Source organism: Diachasmimorpha longicaudata, chromosome 2, assembly GCF_034640455.1.
Source record: "Diachasmimorpha longicaudata isolate KC_UGA_2023 chromosome 2, iyDiaLong2, whole genome shotgun sequence".
Classification (NCBI taxonomy): domain Eukaryota; kingdom Metazoa; phylum Arthropoda; class Insecta; order Hymenoptera; family Braconidae; genus Diachasmimorpha; species Diachasmimorpha longicaudata.
The window spans coordinates 8,645,422-8,661,523 of record NC_087226.1 but is presented as its reverse complement, the minus strand read 5'-3'; the positions used below and the strand labels follow the sequence as shown (position 1 = coordinate 8,661,523).

Below are 16,102 nucleotides of genomic sequence, written 5' to 3'. Positions count from 1 at the left end.
ATGTCTTTGGAGTTGTTGTGACGTCAACAGCTGAAGAATTGGAGTAAAACAGAAGGACAGCAGATGATAGTGAACCTTTGCTAAGGCGGGAAAGTTGTCGTTATGTGGATGATAGCGAGGTTATGTTAATTATCCGCAGGAGTAGATATATCGACTCGATTATGTGTCTCCGAGATCCCGACGTTTGTCTAAGGTAACACTAGACAAAATCGTATATCAATTTTCGTATCGTGGATTTATTTAATTCTCGTATAATTAGTCTGAGCAACAACGAATATATCAGGTTCTGCCAGGCTTGTCATAATGTTTATTTACCTTTCTAAGAGGGATTGTTGGAAGGGATGAACACGATCGACATCGGTCGGGACATCAGTCAGGAATCGCTATCTTTTAATTCAACTATTCTTTTGAATCTCTTGTTATATTGAGCTTAGGAGTGAGTTTCTTTTAGTTCGCCTTCTTTGCATTTTAGAAAATCCAGGGAAAAATCAGCATCATTTACTTTCGTTCTGTTTAAAAAAAATATGCGATGGCCGGGAATCGAACCCGGATCAACTGCTTGGAAGGCAACTATGCTGAACCATTACACCACCATCGCACATATATTTGTAAACTCCTTGTTTACGTCAACCCAAAACACATGCGATATATAGCTTATTATTATGTAAATTATACAACTTGAAACAAAATTAATCGAGCAATCACGAGATTTGAGGATAATCGTAATCAATGTAGTCAATGCCAAAACGAGTTACAGCATATTGATGCGATTCCCAATTATCAGACTTTATCAGTAGTAATACCCCAAGACCTTCAAAATTATCGGATATTTCCCGAGAGTTTCGTTGCGTAGCAACGAGAGGGATAAGGTTCGCAGGTTAAAAAACCCGAGCGCGAAGCGCGAGGGTTTTTCTGCGAATCTTATCCCGATCGGTGCTACGCAGGGAAACTGGAGGGAAATATCCGATTAATTTTGAAGGTCGAGGGGTATTTGGCTGGATTATTTTTTTCATTCCAATTTCAAACAATTAAATGTGTGGCATTTCACGTCATATAGTATGGTTGTTCACTCGTAGTCGTGGCTTCTCCAGCGTATATTTTTTGTCTGCACAAAATGCAGAGAATTATTTCCAAATTGTGGCTTTTGTCTTCACTGTATTATTAGGAACATTTTTAAAAAATTTTTGATCAATAATCTCCAAGGATTCCCGTCCAAATCTGCTCATGTCGAGGTAAAGTCTTTGAACTTGATTTTTTGTAATGACAGTTTTGGGGTTTGAAACGCGTACAAATTGTTTATCGGATATTTTCATTGCTTAGCAACAAACAGGGAAATATCCGAAAAATATCCGAAGTAAAACTCTCTTACTTGTACCACGTGACGGGAAATGCCATCATTTGATTGGTTGAAATTGGGATGAAAAAAATAATCAACGATAAAATAAAGCCCGGGTATAAGAGAGAAGGAAATGTAAGAAAGCGATTGTGTTGATCGTTGGTTACATTAAGCTCTATCTGGCTCAGGTGTCAGGAGGTCTTTACAAAATATTACCGAGTGCAAAAGCCTTCTATTGGAATATGGGATTGAAATAATTAACACTTTTGTTCTATTTTGCACACTTTATATTTTATCGATATACTTGGCTCTACTTATGCCAGGAGGTATGTTCCTCTAGAGATTCTAACGATAGACTGAACTCGGAGAAAATATTTTGGGCCTCATGGACCGGAACATTTCCACCCCCGAAAAGGTTTTTACTTTATAGCCCCATAGCCACTTCTAGTCGCCAAATGTTGCTAAGTAAGGCGGGTAATAAAAACTCCTTTTCTTTACATTCGGGGCCCTACCATCATAAAGGTCTGGAACATATTTTTCAGAGGAGAAAAAGTGAATTTTGTATTTGGGGAATCCCCCAAAAATTCAACACCTTCCTTATGAAATTGATAATGAGTATCTTATTGGAGGAAAAATTGTTATTGGGAGGTAGATGTGAGGGAAAAGCTTATTGTACCCCACACACTGGGAGAAATTTCAAGTTCTTTAATAAGTGTAAATGAGTGTAAAAAGGGATTGTTGGAAGGGATGAACACGTTCCCGATCGACATCGGTCGGGACATCAGTCAGGAATCGTTATCTTTTAATTCAACTATTCTTTTTGAATCTCTTGTTATATTGAGCTTAGGAGTGAGTTTTTTTTTAGTTCGCCTTCTTTGCATTTTAGAAAATACAGGGAAAAATCAGCATCATTTTCTTTCGTTCTGTTAAAAAAAAATATGCGATGGCCGGGAATCGAACCCGGATCAACTGCTTGGAAGGCAACTATGCTGAACCATTTTTTTTTTTTTTTTTAAAAAACATGTTTATTTGGCCGAGATCATAGAGTTTGAACATTGCAGGTGACATAGTTTGTGCTTAATGCTACTTAAAAACATGGGAAAAACGTAATTAAAGTGTCTTAAATGCTAAGGAGGATACATACGAGCTCAGCTCGCTTCGCAACTCATAATGTTGGTTGAATTTTATCTTAGGGTATTGAAATTTTTTTTTTTTTTTTTTTTTTTTTTTTTTTTTCTTTTGGTGTGCTGAGTCTTTGACTTTATTGTGACTTGTTTCAGTGGTATTTGGGACCAGAAATGGCCAGTAAAAACTGGTCTTATCATAACTAACATTATTATAACTTAGGAACTATATCTAAGTCTAGAGGAAATATACATATCTACATTTTTTTTGGGTATTTACAGGGGTTATGGGGGTATGATACAGGGGAAGGGGTTATGAAATTATGGTTTGGGGGGGGTCAGGTAACCACCAGTATATTTTAGATTTTTTTCTGTGATCTAGTTCTATATCTCTGCTAGAAATTGTTGTGTCGCCCGCTATTAGATTTTTTTCTGTTTTACAATCAATGTTTTTCTTATATAGTATCTTGGTGGGATAACCACCTCTCTTGGCGTGGTAGATTATAGGTATGTTGTTTTTGTCTTGGATCATATTGTTTTTGTCTAGATAAATAAATGCTTCCGGGGGGATGAATCCCGATGCTAGTGTTTTTTTTATGTATTTTTCATCTGTGTAAAAAGGTGCCCCAATTAGGTTGTTAATTTTAATGTGTTTTGTTGATTTGTAAATGTGATTTCTGATCAGTTTTATAGTAAAACAGTCGAATCTGTGGATTTTAGCGCTGTTATATAATTTGTGATTACTATGATATTTTTTATAATTCGATTGAGGGGTTCTGAATTTGTTCAGACATGTTCTTAAACATTTTCTTTCGAATTTTCTAAATTCTTCCATTTGTCTATTATTTATTGAGAACCATATGGGACATCCGTATGACAGAATGGGTCTTATTAGGGCTTGGTAACAAATTACTTTTATTCTAATGTGTAGGTATTTATTTTGGAATAGTTTAAGGCACATTTTAAAGGCCTTGTTTGCTTTCGTTATTTGTGTTTGGGTGTGGATTCGGAAGTTTAGCTTATTGTCGAAATGAATACCTAGATACTTTACCACTTTTTTGTGTGGGATCTCGATACCTGTACCATCAGCCTTTTCATTTATTTTGAACTTGTCCCAGTTCTTGCGAACATCGGCGCACACTGTATTTATATTAGGTGTAAAAAGTATTGTTTCGCATTTACTGGGGTTAATTTTTAGTTTCCAGTTGTGATAGTAATTGTTAATTTTATTGAAAATTGATTGTAGATTTTCCTGAATTATTGAAACTTTCTTGTTTGTGGCGTAAATGAGGAGATCATCAGCAAAGGCTAATGCTTTTTTATCTGGGTCAACATTGACTCCGAATAGATTGAGTAGATCACTTGTGTATAAGTTAAATAATACAGGGGAATTTACCGTCCCCTGTTGGAGGCCGTTCCTGACCTTGAACCTTCGGTTTGAGCTGAGGGCGCCGCTAGTGACTATGAATTCTTTGTTGTGAATCATACTAAATATTATTTTTATTAGATGGGAGGGAAAGTTCTTGTTAATTAATTTATATATTAAGCCATCCAGCCAGACAGTATCGAATGCTTTTTCGAGGTCGATAAAGCAGGCTCCGACACATTCTTTTTTATTTAAAGACCAGCATATGTCTGAGGAGAATTTAGTGGCTGCGTGCAGGGTGGAGTGATTACGTCTGAAACCGAACTGTTGTTCAGGTATCATCATTTTTTTGTCACAGAATTTGATTATTGCTCTGTTTATTATAATCTCGAAGATTTTGCTTAGGTTGGGCAGGAGGGAGATTGGACGATAATTAGCGGGGTCTTGAGTGTTTTTACCTTTTTTCTTTAAGGCTATGACCTTGGCTAACTTCCATGATGAGGGAAAGTATTTGTTATTCAGTGCATTGTTAAATATTATGACGAGTTGTTCTATCAGGATTGGGGGCATATGTTTGATGGCGATGTGGGGGATTTTATCGAAGCTGGAGGATTTTTTGTTGGGGAGAGTTTTTAGTATTCCTGATAATTCTAGGGTTGAGGTGAAGTATTTGTCCTCAAGTACTGTATTCGGAAACGATGCCGGGTTGTTATGGTCAAAGTGGGTTACTGATATTTTGTTTGTTTCTTCATGAGTTATCTCATCTTTGAAGGTGTCGGTCTTTAGCTTAACGATGTTGTCGAGTGCAGGACTACCAAACTGAAGGTTTTGGGTATTTGCGGCTTCGAAATGGGCGCCAATGATATTTAGTTTCTCTATGGGGTCTAGTATTATTGTGTCTCCGTTAGTGTCTAGTGATCTTTGAGTGGGTGGGATTTCAGCGGCTACTAGTAGTGCTGCTTTGTTTCTTGGGATATGGAGGGTGTCAATGTCATTTGTCTGCTTGGGTCTGAATATTTTGTTAATGGTGGGGAACATTTTGGCTGGCTCATTCATGGGGATGTTTTTAACTTTTTCTTTCCAGTATTTAGATATTGACCTGGAGAACTCAATTGTCAATCTAGCATTAATGTTTACGATAGCTTTTTTTAGTATATTAATTTCATTGGAGAAAGCATTTTTGTTATTCTTTCTGTATATTCTGTTGATTTCTGTGATAAGAAAACTTTTGTTTTTTTGGAGTCGGATAATTTTCTTGTTATAATAGTCCTCGAGACGACTTTTTTTTTTGATTGTTGGGACAACGTTTGCTATTGCATCCAGGATGATTTTATTGACTTCGGATATGTGTGTTTCGATTTCCTCGTTATCAAGGTTTCTGTGATCATCTATTTTGAGTTTACAGCTTTTTTGAATATAGTCAGAGAATTTCTGCCAGTCGGTGGCTCCAAAGTTGAGTTGTTTATCTGGTTCATGCATTTCTAGTGTTAGTCTGTTATCAAGTGATATGTTGAATTCGATGCCTCTGTGGTCGCTGTCATAGTCTATTGTTTTTAAACGTCCGTCTTTCACTGTGTTTGTTATTGTTAATCTGGCGTCAGACAAAGATACATCGAGGTAGGACCCCTCCCTGGGCATGGATGGCTCATGAGAACTGTTGAATTGGATTTTGAATTCGAGTTCGTTGTCTTCTATCCATTTGTTTAAGGCTAGCCCTCTGTTATTGTGGTTAAAGTTTCCCCAATTTTCATGTTTGGCGTTAAGATCGCCTGCTAGAATGTAGTATACTTCTGGGTTATTAAGTTTGAGTTCAGTGAAGAGGGTTTGGAGTTCTTGCATAAATTCTTTTCTGTTGTCACCTACCCCGTAGGCTGCAATGATGTATAGAATGTCCGTATTATTTATGTTGGTTTTTATGATGGTGGTTTCAAGGCATTTAAAATTTGGCGTCGATCTTGTTACTGTTTTTGTCGCTTTGATTGACTCTTTGATTAAGATCGCCGTGCCCCCAGCCATGGCTGATCTGTCGTCGCGGTACAGTCTGTAGTTGTCGAAGTAAGGTTTGTGCATCTCAGATAGCTTGGTCTCACTGAGTAGTACACAGTCTGGGTCATTTTTTTTTATGAATTGAAGTAGGGATGCTCTACGTTGGTTTGATATAATTGAGTTAACATTAATTGCGAAACATTTTAATTCGTTGATTGATTTGAATTTTTGGGGTTGATTGGATGTGTTATGCATTGTTGTTGGGAAACAGGTTGGCCTTCTCCATTGTCGATAGTATGAAATTTAGTTGGTTGGCGTGTTGGTCTAAAGCGAACTGCCAGGTGTTGCATTTGGCGTTGATGATTGAGGTAATGTCTTCTTTAAATTTGATGAATAGATGGGATAGGTTAGAGGAGTCCGAAAGGGGGGTGTTAAATGGGGGCCTAGAAGCTGCGTGCCTGAATGAGATAGTGGTTTCAGGGTTCATAGGTGTTATGTGGGTGGTTTTATTCTGGGGTGGTGATGTACAGTGGGGTGTGGTGGTGGGATGGGTGGGGTTCCTTACAACTGAGCTGTAATTTAGGCCCGGTATGGTTTTTTTGAGTATTTTCTCCTTAATAAAATTTCTTTGGTCGGTTAAATTTTGTTTCTTGAGCTTAATTTTCAGTCTCATTTCTTTTTGAACTGGGCAGCCTTTATAAGATGCTGGATGGCCTTCCTGCTTGCAAATTACACAGGCTACTTTAGGGGTTTGGGATTGAGAACCATCAGATTCCATCCCTTTTGTGATATTGCGCGGGCAGTGCCCGGGTAAGTGGTCGTTAGTGCATTTTACGCATCTGTGGGTTAGGTTGCAGTTAGTTGCGGTGTGGCCAAATCTTTGGCAGTTTTTGCATTGGGAGGTGTTCTTTTTTTGGAAAAGTTTTTCCCATGAAACTATTTGGTGAAAAATTTTATTTAATTTTCTGACGTTCCCGACTGAACTGGATGGGGACAATTGCACGATGAACATTGCAAGTTTCCTGTTAGATTCTATGGATTTTTTGGTTGTGAATCGTTTGACGTTGGTGAATTCTACGTCTTTAAGTTTGCACCCTTCTTTTTTGAGCTCTTCCAAGACTTCAAGGTCAGAATAGTTGCCCGCGAGGTTTTTTAATATTAGTGTTTGGGGTTTGACTTCACTTTGGGTGAAAGTGAAGAATGGAATTTTTTCTACAATAAGGAGATTTTTAGCTAGGATATAATCATGGGCGTTGCTTAATAATAAGGATGATTTGAAATCTGTGACTCTTTTGATGTTGAAATCTTCTGTGAGGTTGTTTTTGATATTAATATCTATTAATTTGACTATTTCCTCAGGGGATTTGTTATGTATATGTAATGGTGGTGGTTTACCTTTTGGCGAGGGATGAGGGGCTGCTGGAGGTGGTGATGGTGTTCTGCTGTAGGTGTTGGGTTTCTTTGTCCTCTTGGCATCGGAGGTTTTTTCTTTTCCTGGGAGTAGTATCTCCTCTAGTGATGATTTTGGTTTCGGGAGAGGCGGGTACTCCCAGATGCCTGTTTGGCTTGGGGGTTTACCCGATGATGGCCTGGCATGGGGATTCTCTGCATTTGTTGAGTTGGCTGGATATGTGTTGCTGCTTTGGAGGTTTATGGCTTTGTCCATGGTGTTTTGTAGTTTCGTGATGGTTTCATTCAGTCTTGATATTGTCTCCTGCTGGTTGATGATGAGGTTTTTAAGTGTTTTGTTCTCCTCGACTAACTTCTCCATCCATTGATGTCTTTGTGGGTTAGGCTGGGGTGAGCTCTCGTCGATGTCGCTACATGAAGAGTCATTTGATTCAGAATTTTGTAATTTTGGTCTTTTTTCACCTTTTTTATTTGTGTCTTTGGAGGTTTTGGAGATTTTGTTTGGTATTGTTGGTTTGAATTTGGCATTTGATCTGCTAATTTGTGCTTTAGTCATAGCCTGGTTCCCGGTGATGATCAGGTCGTCGGGATCAGTGAGTTTTGTGTTGGTTATGAGGTTCATAGCTTTTGACTTGGTGACCTCAATGTCCATATCTGTGGTAGAGGGTTCCATCGTCATGTTTTGGTTAGCTGTTGTTTCACTCTGGCGAAGAAGTTGTGTTTGGGGAGCTGGGTATCCGAGACTCTATTGCTCGACATCGGGTGCAAGGCGGCACGCTTGGCGTGGGAGGCTCGCACGTGTCCACTTTTGAGGTTAGCTGGGTGTAGGGCACTTTCACTGTTTCTTTGGTGACTCCACTTGGGAATGTGTTGATATTCGGTTGTGTGGATGTTTAATTAAGAACCATTTGTATTAACTATTCACTATTGGTGTATGATAACTGAGATTAAATTGGATTTTGCATCAGAGGCTTTACCGCTCGATGGTGGCGCTTCGGCTGCAAGACCAGAACTGTTATGCTGAACCATTACACCACCATCGCACATATAGTTGCAAACTTCTTGTTAACGTCAACCCAAAACACCTGCGATATACAGGTTATTATTATGTAAATTATACAACTTGAAACAAAATTAATCCAGCAATCCCGAGATTTGAGGATAATCGTAATCAATGTAGTCAATGCCAAAACGAGTTACAGTATATTGATGCGATTCCCAATTATCAGACTTTATCAACGATAAAATAAAGCCCGGGTATAAGAGAGAAGAAATGTAAGGAACTGATTGTGTTGACCGTTGGTTACATTAAACTCTGCCGTCTGGCTCAGGTGTCAGGAGGTCCTCACAATATATTACCGAGTGCAAAAGCCTTCCTTATGAAATTGATAATGAGCATCTTATTGGGGAAAAATTGTTATTGGGAGGTAGATGTCAGGGAGGTCACACTGGGAGAAATTTCGAGAGTAATTTCAAGTTCTTTAATAAGTGTAAATAAATATTTGAAAAATCCAGTTAGAGGGACTACATCCCCTAGATAATAATCTAGAAACATCAATATGCATAAGATGTTTATACGTAAATGCTTGGGAATTTTTCTAACACCTTTGACAATGTCAATCGGCTTTCGGGGAAGGATGATAGATGGCGGTAAAGTGCAGTTTAGGACCAACTCTCCCTCCTCACTGTCTTCAACTCCCCAGGGAATAATAATTAAATTTCAGATTTCACTGATTAGAAATTTCAATTTAATGCAATAGTCAGGAACAGCAATATTTAGTATCAATAATTAAAATTACCTGTTATGGTTAGTTGAGGTTCCAATGAGAATCGGATGAAGTACAAGTCAATGGAAACTATAATCCTACTCCTGGCTGTATCCAACCACTCCAACCAGTTGATTACAATGCAACGGTTTCCCCATTGTTTTCCACTGTTAAGCTCCTTATCTCTCCAATCACTAGTCCGAAAATCCCACGAAATTGAAAAACTTCCAGCGTCATTTGAAAATACTGGTTGTACTTGTCAGCCATAGATTCCAGATCGATTATCCATAAACTAGGACTGTATGGAGACTCAGTTATCGTCATGTAGGAAGCCAGTCAACAGTATTAACCATGCAAATTCGATTACGTTAGAAATAGCAATTGGGATGAACGGTTTGGGGCATTAGTCGGTAAGGCTTCGGGTTCTCCATCAATTAATTTGCTCTCGATGCAGGTTTAACATATTACTGAATTCAAGCTGTAGGAAGGATTTATGCAGGAAGGAGTACAGTTGTAGAACTAGTGGGTGTAAGGTGGGTTTATACACCCTTGTGGTATTTCGATAATTTCAACAATGCTGATGGTGTGTAAACCGCCAGTAGTGAAGTCGCCAACTCAAATACTAGTGGTTGAAATGCGGTTTTCGCACATGGTCTACATAACTTATAAGTACCTCGGGAGCATATGTCGGAAAACATCGGGTTATATTTCAGGATGAAACGATATTGCAACAATCTTGTTGGCAATAATCATCGTTCGATTGCAAGGAAGTTCATAGTTTGATTCGGTAAATCTCGGGATATTGAATTTCAAATTAAAATTTTTTTTAAGAGTCTCGAAATATATTATTGACCATAAAATCTCGACAACTCATTTGTTAATTGCATGGAGTTTCTCATTAGAAAAATGCCACCCGTTGAGGTGAGATTTACATTCTCATTTGACTCCTCCTTATCGGGACGGCTTATTAGACTATTGCGTGCAGTAATGCACCACAGTGTTTGCCTATTTTTTCATCAACTCCTACACCCAGACACATTTCTCACGAATAGTGAATAGGTGGATATTCTTAATCTCGTGGATTATTGCTCGCAATACAACTCGTTCCATACGTTGTACAATATAATTATCCAAGGTGCAATGATCTTCAGTGAAATTCACTTCAACGACACTCGTACGTTTTCCTGATATTTATTTACCATTCATGGAAGTCGTATGTTCGACTGCAACACACACTCTTCAGAATTGCACATCGACGGCCGTCGCGTGCTACCACCTAGTAAATTCATGTTTATCTTTCCACGAGTATTTACGATACAGCTGACAATGCCTCGTTCTTCTTCTTTGTTACCCTGAACATATTTCGTTATTTCCTTTTTTATAGTCTCAGGTTTGACACACACAGAAAAACGTCGAGGAAAAACGATGAAGTATTTGCGTAATTGTGGAGTGAAATTGATTTTTAGCTGCAATTTTCAGTACATTTATGGTATGTTTTAGTGTTACTGAGATTCGGTTTTAGTTTCATCTAAATGAGCAGCCAAACTACTGGAATATCTGAAAACTCTACGCGGAGAGAAAAATTATTTAAAAATTACGTACCTATTCCACGATCTGCCAGTCAAAACCGTATTCAATAAAAATTACGAAACAGTTTGAAAATATTTCCTGAAAGTTCACTGAATAAAGGCGTAACTGTTCCGTAATTTTTACCGAATATTTTGACTGACAGATTACGGAACAGACACGTAATTTTTAAACAATTTTTCTCTTCGTCTAAATATACTATAATTCTTTTTAAATTTTGCTGCAAGAACATTGCGTACCCTGGGATGGAGGACAGGTTTAATCTTGGATAGGACAAAGGTTCTATATGGATCAATATTCCATTATCCATGATATGGAAGATCCACTGTGTGGCTTAGAATCAAACTAGTCGCGGGATGGAATAGGCTTGAAGGTGTCCGTTGGATAGGCCTCGAGAATTCGATAGATCCTACCACCACTGGACACTTCAAACGCTCCTATTGACGAACGTTCCTCTCTCCCCCTTTCCCTCCCAGGAATGGCAATCACGCTGATAGGATAGTAATACAATTATCACCTGAACAAGAGGATTCTCTCGATAGTGTCGCCATATCTATACAATTAGCGGTGGAATCGAGAGTGCAATAGAAACCTGGAATAGTGGTGTGAGAAGTGTGAGGGGGAAACTAGGCGGAAGTAAATTAGATATAGCATTCACATATAACAGCATTGGGATGCATGGTATAATGCCATGCAAATATACCTCATGACTCGGTCGACCAGAAATTGCGAGTACGTTAATCCGCTAATGCATCCACTGTCACTGTAATATTAGATTCAACGAGATTTACCAACCGTTGTTGAATTCCCGTGTGCTAGTGTCACACCCTAACGTGTCACTACATCGTACTGATATCTCTCACGTGGACGTTTAAACGCGGTCTGACATGTTGCAGTGAAGAGTACTAACAAAATACTGATGAAGTATTGCAATTTTTTATACATCAGATTATTATTGAAACCGTCAAATTGCGTCTAATTTCTAGTGACAAAGAAAAAATACTGTTATGACGGTGTTATATTTTATTCATCGGCCATCTTCAGGTCGTCAATGTTTATCTTTAAGTAGTAAAATTTTGATAAACTATCAGACGATGGGTATTTAATTTGTGTCATGAATAGATTATAAGCGATTTTTGAACGAGCGATGTCCATGAGTTGTTTTCCCTCACTCACTAATTTTTTTATCAGCAATAGCCCTAGGGTATGTCATATTATCATCGTTTAATATCGATGCATGCAATTCATAAAGAAAGACCGGGGTTTAGAGGATGTTTCATTGAACTACCCCCCGGCAATGCTGACTATGAAATATTTAGAAATCTGCTAGTCATGAATATTGAATCTCCTTTGACGATTTCACGTCTTCTGGTCATTGATGGTGATTGGAGTTGAATATAATCCGGATTTTCCTATTCGTTTGGTACATCTATTGAAAGTTCTATGGAAAGCTAGAAAATAAATTGAAATTTCTAACGAGAACTTTTCAAATCACTCGTGTTTTCTATCAGAAGGTGAATATTCAAAATTTGCAAAGCCCTGTATTTGGAAAATCCGTAAAAAAATTAAAACACTACATGTGAGTTTTTAGGGAGCGAACAATTTCAGGATTACTCGCATCCAATTAAATTTAACGAATTTCCGTTGAGTACAAACGGCTTTATTGGTTTCATTAATTACGCATGCATTCTATCGCGTTGCTGGAAAATTCACTAGCACTTGCATTGGGGATCGACACCAACGATTTGGCATACCGTCGACGCATGCTGTTGCGTTATACAATTGTTCAATGCAATATCCACGGGTGGAACTTGACGTTATCCAATACACCCTGGTGTTTCTCCATACATCACATACGTGATGGTACAATGCTCAGGGGTGCGGGTGGGCCGTACTAGGTGCATTCATCGGTTGTTCCGATGCATTGCATCTGTGGAGGTTCTGATGCCGTTGAAACCCTTGCCTGCCTTTCAAACTAACTTTGGGAGAGTGATTGAACCTCGTGCGAGGTTACTATTCACTCGGACAATATGTACGTACTATTCATATGGCCTCGGGCTATTTTCAATGGCAAATTGTGGATGTCCAGCGACGTGATGACATTTAGAATTTGCTAATTAAATTTAATGTTGATTTGGAAGAATTTCATGGATTTCGGATCGGGGAATTAAAGCGATGAAATGACGGCTTTACCTCGCACAAAACCTTTGGATTGAAATTATTCTAATTCTGAGGATTTTAATGAAGTTTATTCTCGATTTGCGAATTCCCCAATTCGGTTATTGATTAGGTAAATCGAAGTTATTGCAATGATCGTGAAAATTGGTTTTATATTTTTGGTCAGAAATTTCGATCATCAATTCTCAATTATCCTCACTGCCGATTTCGACGTTAATTAAGTCATCGGTGGAAATGTATCCATCAGTTTAATTTTCCAGTAATCCAATAATACCATGTCTATGTTTTTTACCTCACACTCTAGGTGGATATACCATCAAAATGACGCTTGTAAAATTTATCCAACATTCACGTTATTTCATCCACTCTTGGTGGTTTTATCCGCAATCGTTGAGCCATACCTGCTAATTTCGTTGTAATAATTCGATATTCAGAGAGAGAGAGAGAAGTAAATGGGTCGTCAATGGTTGTTGGTTTTATCGTTTCACTCCAGAGAGGATCAGCTTGCGTTCAGTTTGCAATTGGCGAGAGGGAATGAATACCTGGGAAAAAGGGACTGGGATTTTGGGAGTGAGAGGGCTGGAAAGAAGGGAGTGGGATGGGGAATTATGACGCTGGTGTGCGAAAACCTATATCCGGAAATTTCGTGGGCCAACGAGTTTGAGGGTAGTAGAATGCCTATCGATTTTGCAGTGTCATTACCGAAGGCAATAATTCCTTCCTATTTTTACGGTCGAGAGGTGGCAGAGTGACACGTGAGTTCACTTCGTATTACACGAATATGCTAATTGCAGTGGGGCGAGGTGGGGAGGGAAGGGACGTTAGTTATGCTAATCTGGGTATATGATTCACCATAGAAACATATGTCAGGCCGTCGAATTGTTCTCGGTAGCTTTTTTTTTCAATCACCTGTGAGGGGATAATTATCGATGAATTATTTATGGGGATGAGATAATTTTTGAAGTGTGAGACTTGAATTGCTTCAGTTAATTGCGCATAGATTTGATAAAATATAATGGAAAAATTCACTGTCACTCTGATACAAATGATGTTAACATTTTATGCGATAATTCCTTATTGTTTATCATTCAAACCATAATTTCGTTCCAACTTTACTGGGCGTGAACAAAATTGGAGGATGACGTCATACTGAAAAGACAATCTGAGCTTGGTAGGGGGTCGAGTGGTTGAAGTCGTTGAGCGACAGAAAAATAGGAATAGTGGTGGGAAAAGAAGCTATTCCCTCATGCTCGTAAACTCGTGCCAATGGGCCGAGGGCTCGTGCAGAGGTTTTTGTCGAGGCGGAGGTCGTCAATGTTGATGATGCGTGGATCACAATGCACTGGTAACTTCCATCACAGATACCATTTCCATTCTCTTTCGTCTCGTTTATCGATTCACCACTCTAACTGTATATTTCTATCCCTCTCACTCCTCTCCCCCCACTCTCCCTTGAACCCATCACAACTCAATGATGATGGGTTTATCAGTATAAAAAAAAATGTACCAGAAGCACTTGGTTTTTCCCCTTTGCACTGTGAAATATGAGAACATCGAATTTTAGATTTCACGTGTAAATGAGAGAGTCTCGGGGGCGATGACACGATGGATAGATTGGTTAGGTTTACACTCTATATTTTTTTTATTCCATTTAGAGGAAAGTATTGTACGATTGAGACTGAGTAAATACCGGTAGAGGGTATTGTTTGCTTTTAGTATTTTACTTTTTGGGTTTTAGGGGTGAATTGATGCAACTGCACGTCTTCAGTATTTTTCAATGTTTGAAATGTTTGATTATTTGAGAGCGGAAGAGTGAAAATTTGGATGACAGTTTATCAAGCAAAATGCTGCACAATTGAAAATGTGTTTAACAATTTTAATTTTCTATTTTATTCTGAAATTTCGAAAATTAGAAAGGAGACAATTTTCATAAGTCACGGTTTATTGGAAAGTTGAGAATAAGTATTCATTCATATTCGAGCTGCTGGTCGGATAGTAAATCAAATCACATTAATATCGAAATTCTGTAATTAATCACTGTGAACATCTCCCTGACCGAGTAAATACCCTCGGCCATTTCCTCTGAGTCCATCTGCCCCCCCCCCTCCTCCCCGAAAACCGGAAATCACGTACCGCTCTCATCATCATGAAACTCCGCAGTTGCATACGAAATTTCACCCCCCGATCAATGAAGATATCCGCAAGATTCACGCGAACAAAGGGAATGATGAAGAACAGATTTCGAGGCAATGTCAGAGAGTAATCGGGTAACTTTAACCCAGCCTCGAATTACATCATGGTCGATTAGATTGAAACGACAGAGTCGAGAGAGGAGGGTTTCCTGAGACGATGAGAGGAAGAAAAAAAAAAGAGAAAGAATTTCTGAAGTTGTCTTCCTCTCGCCATATCCGACTGTCGTCACATATCGACGCCTCCACTTTATTCAATTGCATCACCTACATGTTTTCCACCCACTCGTGAACACGTATACAGTTATGTGTGTGTATCAACCCCTCGGCAGACACTTAGACACTCTCTTCTTGGGTGGAGGGTGAAAGGGAGAAACATGTTTTTTCGCTCCACTTCGTTTCCGGTTGTGAGCGATCGCGCCGGCGTCGAAGCTCGCTTCCGATTAACGTCTCTTTTGGCAGTAGTCACTAGTTGTTGAAGGGAAGGAGGGTAAATGGATGTTATAAATTCTGGATACAGTAGTTTTGAAACAATACAATGAAGTTCCGGTGATAAATATGAGTTATTGAAATAATTAAACGTTCTAGAAGGAGTCAGTCGAGTTCAATGAATTTTGATAAATAATGATTTGTTTTGGCGAATTTGTTTGAGTGACAAATAGATTTTTTGCAGAAGGATGTTTCTCATAAATATTCGCATACAATTTTTCCATCGAAATGAAAAAAGCAAATTCATTAACTTTCATTCAACCCTCTCCGGTTATTCTGCTTTAGGTTCACCAACTCCACAAAAAAAAAAGGTCTAGAAAAAAAACGTAATCCACGTTAAAATAAATCTCCCCAATTCCAAATAAACCATGTACACAGTCCAATCTCCCGTCGATTTTGAGTGGTAATTTTTCCCTCATCAAGCATCACGCCCGTGTATTTTATCGGTAATTAAAACTCAACCGGGTGTGCAGAGGCGATTGGAATTAATGGTATAAAACGTATCCCGATATCCATCGTCGCGTGAAACTGACGTGCACACACGGTTGTACTGGAGTTATTACGGTCGAAAAAAAAAACAAAGAGAAAGAAGGGTTGAAGCCCAAGGGAAAATATGTAGACGGAAAAATGTGTGAAAATAATGACCAGGAAGAGGTTTATTCTCCCCTGAA

The 16,102-nt window shown here is 38.7% G+C and overlaps 1 long non-coding RNA gene and 1 other non-coding gene across 2 annotated transcripts in view; one reads left to right on the top strand and one right to left on the bottom strand.

Moving 5' to 3' along the window:
* Window positions 1-16,102, top strand: part of LOC135172726 (uncharacterized) — a 152,846-nt gene that overhangs the window by 12,880 nt on the left and 123,864 nt on the right. The window lies entirely within an intron of this gene.
* Trnag-ucc (transfer RNA glycine (anticodon UCC)) lies at window positions 526-598 on the bottom strand. The gene has a single exon. It is a non-coding gene; the product is annotated as a tRNA-Gly (tRNA).